The sequence below is a fragment of the Prionailurus bengalensis genome, chromosome D1, assembly GCF_016509475.1.
Source record: "Prionailurus bengalensis isolate Pbe53 chromosome D1, Fcat_Pben_1.1_paternal_pri, whole genome shotgun sequence".
Taxonomy (NCBI): domain Eukaryota; kingdom Metazoa; phylum Chordata; class Mammalia; order Carnivora; family Felidae; genus Prionailurus; species Prionailurus bengalensis.
Window position 1 is genome coordinate 60881266 of NC_057346.1, and position 8509 is coordinate 60889774.

General features: G+C 39.6%; 1 pseudogene; it reads right to left on the reverse strand.

Annotated features, from left to right (window-relative positions):
* Positions 1–7831: 7831 nt before the first annotated feature.
* On the reverse strand, positions 7832–7952 carry LOC122484613 (annotated as a pseudogene).
* Between the last annotated feature and the right edge of the window lie 557 nt (positions 7953–8509).

An 8509-nucleotide genomic window follows, 5' to 3' on the forward strand; every position in this document is an offset into this window, starting at 1 on the left:
GTTAATTTGGTTTCCTTGGGAAGGTAATCTATGCTCTACAAGTGATAACAATGAAGTAAGTTATTAGTATTTTTTATAATATTTTAGAAGAAGCCATTGAATAATAGGTTGATTGGCTTTAAAAGTAAACTGGAATAATTTCAAATGTTTTAATAAATTAAATTTTGGAACGTAAAGTGATGTCATTCTTTAGCCTTCATTCATATTTATGTCACTCAAAGTAGTATCAGAACATACTAGCTGCAAGTGTAGTTTCTGTATAAGAATCAATATTATCCATGAAAGTAGAATCTGTTAAGAGAAAACTATCTTAACAAATAATGTCAATAATAGTAATTCTCATCCTTCTATTCTTTAGGACAAAATGATTTGTTTAACCTTTCCAACAGGTTGTTTTCAGCCATTTATTTAAGCCACTTGGGAACTTTTCAGGACAGGAAACCAGTTTGCAAAGCACTTTGTCTTAATGGCATTGTACGTAGTGATGATGAGTTATTTTTGATTCTAGGAGTTACCAGGAGAATTTGGGCTGGAGGGTAACTGAGTGACAGATTGTACACCTGCAGTTAAACCTGTTATTTATAGTGAATGTCTCCTCCTAGATTAGGGACCAGCAACTGTTTTCTGTAAAAGGCCAGATTACGCATATTTTAGTCTTTGTGGGCCATACAGTCTTGTTGGTATTAGTCAGCTTGGGCATGGTAGCATGAAAGCAGCCACAGTCAATATGGAAATGTGTGAGTGTGGCTACATTCCAATACAATTTTATTTTCAAAAACAGGCTGCAAGCTGGATTTGGTCTGCAGGTGATAGTTTACTAACTCCTGTCCTGCATGATGAATTTTCATGAGGTCAGCCCTAACGAGTACACCAACCTGAGCACTTTTCTACTTGGCACAGAACAGGGTTTTAATAAATGTTTGCTGAAGCAAACAACAAATAAATGTCATTGTTCAGGGGCAATGGACTTTTTACCTGGTTAGCCATATCTTAAAAATGTCCTAATAGAACCTTCTAAACACTACTTTGATGCCAGGTCACAAGACAGCTATATGTATTTTTCATGCTGGAGTCTGAGCTGCTGTCTGTTGACAGACATGAATGTCATCCTGTGCCAATACTTGCATTACAATGGTTGACCCTGTCTGATCCCTCTGCTGACTGTTACCTATGTGGAGTCAATGACCAATTTAATCTCAATTGACCAGAGCCTTTGTTTGAATGTCCTCCCTAACGGAAACACCCAGATAAGAAGAGTATCTTTTCAAATCTCCCTTAACCAGCCTCTGGAGACTAACAAAATTTCATTCAACCTGATGTAATGGTTCCTAAAAAGGTTTTGTTCGAGATCCCAAATAAACTTAATCTCTTTCTGACTTTCCCTATATTTATAGCATTATAAGAGAAATGTGGGTCAGAACTTATAAATTTTGCTTTAATTTGGAAACTTTACTATCCTACCTAGATAATAGCTAGGGCTTTGCTCAGAACAATTACTCCTCTCCAGGGCATAGTGAAAATTCAGAAACACACACGTTATCTGGTGTTTAACGTTCTTTTTCATGCGCTTCTGCCTGGCTTTCAGTTTTATCTTCTGTTTGAACCAGAATCTTCTTTTCTCTCCTTCCCTTCTGCCCCCTGTAAGTCACCCTCCATTTGTGAAGACATACTCACTGGGTCTCATGGGCACCTGGGAGAGCATAATGAGGCCATTTTTGTTCCTGCACTGAACACTGATAAAGGTGCTGGGTAAACCTACAATGTCTCAACGTGCATAATAATCTAATTACTCATAGAAAATGTTGCTATTTTTGTAAATATAACACTATTTGCTTTTACATGTTATTGTTTTTAATACACACTTACACACTTCTGCCCATCAGCCTTCATGGGCAACTCACCTGTTCTACATACTCTTTTTGGAGTGGTGACTCTTCTTAGGTGGTGACCAGGAACCCAAGTCTGAGGTAGGAGATGGGGCTCTTGACTGGTGCCTCTCTTTCTTCTCTACATTTACATTCCCATGGAATCTGATGTCCTCACTATCAGCATTTCCTTTGTCTTTTTCCCTCCTCAGCCTTGCAAGTATTTAAGTCTGCAACTAATGTGGAGTGGACAAGGAGTTAACCAATTAACCATTAGCCAAGACTAACCAATCTTAGGTCATTTTTTTTTTTTTTTGTGCAGTGTGTGAGGTTTTCAATAGTAATTCTGAGGGGAGACACAGGTCATCAACTTGCTGCTGAGTTGGGGGAAAGAGATGTACATTCCCTAAAAAGTAGGAAAAAGAAGGGCAATATAATTTCCCTTCTTGCCCCAAATTCCTTCCCCCTTTCCCTGCTTATAAATATGTCCCTGTCCTTGCCTACCATATGCTAGACCTCATGTGAGCATAGTGCTTATTGGCAGAAGAAATTAAGCCATCTTTTTTTCTATGTTACAGCCAGGGTGATCACACATTGAACTTCAGATTCAATGTTTCTGTTCTCCAAAGTACAATATAATTTGTGAGAACTTGGCGTAACTTTTGTTTCAGGGAATATGGTTGCAAGAAAAATGTTCTCACACTGCTGGAGCTCAGTTTTCATCTGTGAGTATGGGTTTGAATCCAGTGCTGATACCACTACCTCTGTTGACTTCAATTACCCCACTCATTATGTAGAAATAGTTATGTTCATCAGTTTAATCGAGTTGCTCAAGTCTGAAAGGGTAAAGGATAAAATGGGCTGAGATCTTGCTAAGGAATCGCTTCAGAGAAATTTAGTCTGTTCTCTCACTTTGGGGTATCTAAAACTAAGGCATGTAGCAAGATTGCCGAAGTGGGGTAGGGTTCAGATCCTGCGTCCTTTGTGGAGGGATTGAGTGTGGAGGCAGGCTGCCTACTTGTCTAGAATTTCCCTGGAGGACACAGTGTGAGCAGCGAATTGTCTCCCCATCTCAGAAGGAAATTCACCAGTCATGGATCAGCTGGACCTGGAGCCCGCATAAGTCAGGTCATTCCGCACAGTGCATTGCCTTGCATTTCAGATTCTTAGAGACCCTGTGAGTCCTACTGTTCTCTGGGAAGGGCAGAGATGACTGGGGCACAGGGGACCACTCACCTTGAGCTCTGCTTTATCTCTGACCATAAGCAGCTCTAACTGGCTCCTGTGATTTAGCTTTTTACAGAGACTATGAGTTCGGACCTATTTAAAGACCTGTTTAAGTCTGGCCTTTCCCTTCGCCAGCATTAATTCTTTCCTTCCTCTTGGGCCCCACTGCCTCATACTCTGGCTTCCTCTGAGACTGGAGGGTAAGCTGGAAGCATTAACCCCTAACTTGCCTCTCTCCTCTGTATACACATAGCTGAAGCAGGGGATTTGAATGCATGTGCAAGAATGTGTGTTGTTGAGATTACAGGAGTGTGAGCTTATCTGTATGCATGCATTTTTTGTTAGTGAAACAAAATGTGGAATGTGGAATGCGAAAGTGTGTTGATATGTTTGTTGATGTGTATCTGAGAGATGTGTTAATAAACACGTGTAAGGACTGGATTTGCATGTGAATGTGAGTATGTGTATAAGCTGTGTTTGTGTAGGTATAAATAATCATTTGCTGTTGGTATACATATTTAGTGGGATAGTGTGTCTCTGTGAGTACAAAGCCACTAAATACACATGTTTTGTGAAGGCATACACTGAGCTCCAAACCTGACCCTGTGATTACACATCACTGTGTGTCTATACGAGTGTGTATAGGCAATATTGTGGGTTTGATGAGGGTGTTGACAATCTGTTGGTGCTTCTGTGTGTCCCAAGGTACAATGGCCTAAGCCCTTTCACTTCTTATTAGGAGAGGGAAAACGAATTCCAGATGGAGGTCTTGCCATAGTTGTTTGTGGAAAGTTGTGAAGCTGGAAAGCCCTCCTAGCTCAGCCTGAACAGTTAAGTCTGTGCAGAGCTACCTGTCACTCCCTGTGTAGGCCCTTGCTGGTATTCTCTTATTTCTTTTCTTTTCTCTTAAAAAAACATTGTTTTAATGTTTGTTTATTTTTGAAGGAGAGAGGGAGAGAGCATGAGTGGGGGAGGGGCAGAGAGTGAGGGAGACACAGAATCTGAAGCAGGCTCTAGGGATCTGAGTTGTCAACACAGAGGCCGATGTGGGACTCGAACCCACAAACTGTGAGATCATGACCTGAGCTGAGGTCAGACACTTAACCGACTGAACCACCCAGGCGCCCCTCATATATTTTTTTCTCAACATTCCCTAATGTGAAGGATATGTCATAAATGAAGATTTGACAAAAATGTGTTTAAAAACAGAGACTAATAATTTTTTTGCAGAGTTCACAGTTGTCAGACTTAGAAGATACGCTCTGCCATTTAATTTTTTTTTTTTTTTAATGTTTATTTATTTTGGGGACAGAGAGAGACAGAGCATGAATGGGGGAGGGGCAGAGAGAGAGGGAGACACAGAATTGGAAGCAGGCTCCAGGCTCTGAGCCATCAGCCCAGAGCCCGATGCGGGGCTCGAACTCACGGTCTGTGAGATGGTGACCTGAGCTGAAGTCGGACGCTTAACCGACTGAGCCACCCAGGCGCCTCCGCTCTGCCATTTAAACCCAACATACATTTATAGGGAAATAAATCACACAAAATGTTACCAACATTATCAGGGTTATAGTAATCTGTTTATGGTGAATTGCCATCATCAAGTTCACAAAGGTCATGGTTTGTTTTAAGATATCAGCATCACAAAAATCTAGGGTACAACTGTTTTTGTTAGGGAGTCCCAGTTTACAGGAAATATTCAAGGTTTTATTATTCTTGGGATCAGGCTCACATTGTAATTTTGGTGTTATCTCTGGTTGTAACTGTTTTTCTGTGTCTGCTTCTGTTAGCAGTTGTGGATTAAACACTTGGTGTAATGAAAGTAGAAGAGAGTGCCACATGCTTCTCTTTCTCCTTCTTTCTTAACTAGAGGAATTTTCTCCCAAATAACATGAAACATCTCGGGATAGGACCTGAAATTCCTCATCTCATGAATCTTCCCACGATCCCCAATGCTATGGTGGCTCCAAGCAGACATGATATCCAAGCTCTTATTGAAGTAACTTGTTAGGCCATCCACAGTGTTTTTCAACTCTAGCGGGGCATGACTTGCTGAAATGAGTGTGTAGCAGGCAGGTCAGTACTTTCCTGATTTGGTCTCGTAAAGTTCTCCTCATGGTTTGTGTGTTTCAAAAGCTGGTGTCTCTGCAGGATGCACAGAGGACTTGTGCACTTGGCTCGCAGACCTGCTCTAAACCTCAGTCTCCAGTAGACAGTGAAAAGATTTGTGGGCAATATTGAGAGTCTAGTTAAGGTTGGTTACCATGAACTTGTAGCCACACCAATCTGTGAGTTAGGTTTTGTGGGGTTGTGAGGGCAGAGACAGAGAAAAATGTTTGGAAAGGAAGTTTTGATGGATGAAAAAGCTGTTGAGGATATTGCCTGAGAATCCTGGGATACTTGCATGTAATTATGTCGAAAGCTTGTCCCCATCCATAGCCCCATAGCTCTTCTATCCTCACTTGTGTTGTCCTCTATCTCCACAGTAGATACTCAGTCAATCATGAATGGACATGGCCTGAACCTTGCCAAAGCTCAGAGATACTCAATCTCTGAATCCTTGAACATACCCTATGTATATTTTCCCAATCTTTTCAGTCCTCTTTTCTTTTCAAGTTCTTTTCTATGAAATATAGTCCTCATAGTTCATCATTTCAACCATACTTGTGTGAATAACCTCAACACTATCTATCCATCACTGTTACTATTATGCCATTGTCTCCTGCTACCCCTGTACCACTGAGCAACTGCTAGAAGCAATAGCACCAATGATCAGATTGGGACCATTGCAAGTTCATGGCAACTGGCTTTACCTGGGCTCTCAAAGCAGCCCAAACTATTTTCACATTTCTCTCCCTTTAATTGTGCAGAGACATTGTGTTTGGAAGCTGTAATAACTGACCTCCTTGACTAAGTTTATTGTTCAGACTCTGTCCACTAATTACAATGAATATCTTTTGTTACTTTGTGCATCTCCTCAAGAGGCAGAACTTCCAACCATAATGTAGAAGGTTAAACTGTCTGTTATCTGACCTCAGAAGGTGTATAATGATGGTTTTTTGTCCTCATTTCTTACTCTCCTGAAGAAAGTGCTCTTACTGCCAGTTGCTCCACCATGCAGGGTTCATTACCACATTCAGAAAGGAAATCAAACATGGTTAGAGGGGAAATAATCAGGGCTATGCTCTGCTTCCTCAAAGTTCAGGGAGAACCTTGCTGATGTTAACACTGTAGTGAAGGCCCTGGAGACCGAAAAAGACAAGAAAATGTATGTGCACTGCTTGGACAATTGTTGTGGGTTGAATTGTGTCCCCCCACCCCGATTTATATGTTGAATTTCTAACCCCCAGTACCTCAGAATATATCTTATTTTGAAATAGAGTCATTAAAGACATAGTTAGCTAAGATGAACTTACACTGGAGTGGGGTGGGTCTTGGTCCAATATGACTGATGTCCTTATAAAAATTGAAATTTGCACCCAGAGACATATAAATAGATAGAGAATACCGTGTGGACATGAAGGCAGAAATCAAGATGATGTGTCTATAAGCCAGTTTTATAGCAAACCACCAGAAGCCAGGAGAGAAGCATTGAACAGATTCACTTTCATAGCCAACAGAAGAAACCAACATGTCTGATACCTTAATCCTAGACTTCTAAGCTCCAGAACTATAACGCAATACATTTCTGTCAGTTAAGCTATTCAGTTTGTGGTACTTTATTATGGCAGCCTAACAAACTAATACAGCAATAAATACATTTTATCCTTAATTTTAAATCTTCATCTATAAATAATTATACTCCACATGAGCCAGTGGATTTTTTTTTTTACCTAGGCTTCATGCCCAGCATAGAGTCCAATGTGGGGCTGAACTTGTGATCCTTAGATCAAGACCTGAGCTGAGATTAAGAGTTGGGCAGTTAACGAACTGAGCCATTCAAGATCACCAGCCAGTGGGTTTTAAACATAGTTTTTATTAATTTATCTAATTAATTGCTAAATGTAGTTTAATTCAATTATTTATCTAATTAAATTGTTTTCTATTTAGGCAGTGATCCTACTGTGTCCCACATAACTTAGGGGTGGCCTTGTATGCATGTAAGGATAGATCAATACATTATTGAAAAAAATGATAAAGAAACCAGAAATAGCTTCAAGCAGAATTAATTTTCAGCAGAGAAAGTAATGCAATTCAGGGACAAAAAAATGTCTTTATGGCACTAAACTAATTGTCTGTATAAAAGAAAAATGAACCTTAACTCCTACTTCAAAAAAATCTTTATTGAATTATAATATAAATCTAGATTTGAAAGCTAGAACTATAAATATTCTAAAAGAAAAAATAGAATAATATTGTCATGAACTTTAGGAAAGCAAAGATTTCTTAGCCTGCAAAAAGCACTAGCTATGAAAGAAAAAAATACAGTTGAACTTCATCAAAATTTTAAAAAATCAATTTCAAAAGGTGGCATTATAAATTTGAAAAGGCAAACATGGGGTGCCTGGGGGGATTTGTCAGTTGAGCATCTGACTTCGGGGTCATGATCTCACAGTTTGTAAGTTCAAGCCCGTGTGGGGCTCTGTTCTGACTGCTCAGAGCCTAGAACCTGCTTCGGATTCTGTGTCTCCCTCACACCCTCTCTGTTTCTGTCTTTCTCTCAAAAATAAATAGACATTAAAGAAAAAAGAAAAGGCAAGTCACAGATGGAGAAAATATTCACAATGCCTATAACTGAAAAATAAAGTTCCATAATCAATTAATGAAAAAACAAGCAGCTTATTAAAATTTTAAGCAAATGATTTATTAAACTGATAAGAACAGATACTACACTTGATCTTAGCCAAAAGGCCGAGAAGGGATTTAAGCAAATGATTTAAATAGGCACTTCACAAAAGACAGTAGATGAATACACACGTGGAAAGTGCTCAGCATTATTATTCATAGGAAATAAAATACCAAATCACAATGAGATACCAATATAAACTTATTAGCATAACAAAAATTAAATACATTGACAACACTAAGTATTGGCAAAAATATGGGTCAATTGACACACTCAGGTTCTAAGTACAGCCACATCAGGAAACTTTTTGGCAATTTCTAGTAAAGGTGAGCATCTCTTTTAAAAAAAAAAATTAATGTTTATTTTTGAGAAACAGAGAGAGACAGAGCATGAGTGGGAAAGGGACAGAGAGAGACACACAGAATCCAAAGCACACAGAATCTGAGCTGTCAGCACAGAGCCTGATGCGGGGCTTGAACGCATGAACTGTGAGATCATGGCCTGAGCTGAAATTAAATGCTCAACCGTCTGAGTCACCCAGGTGCCCCCAAGGTAAGTATCTTTTTGACCAAGCAATTCCGCTTATAGTTCATACCCCAAATAAGTGTTTTATGTATGTACCAAAAGTGTCAAA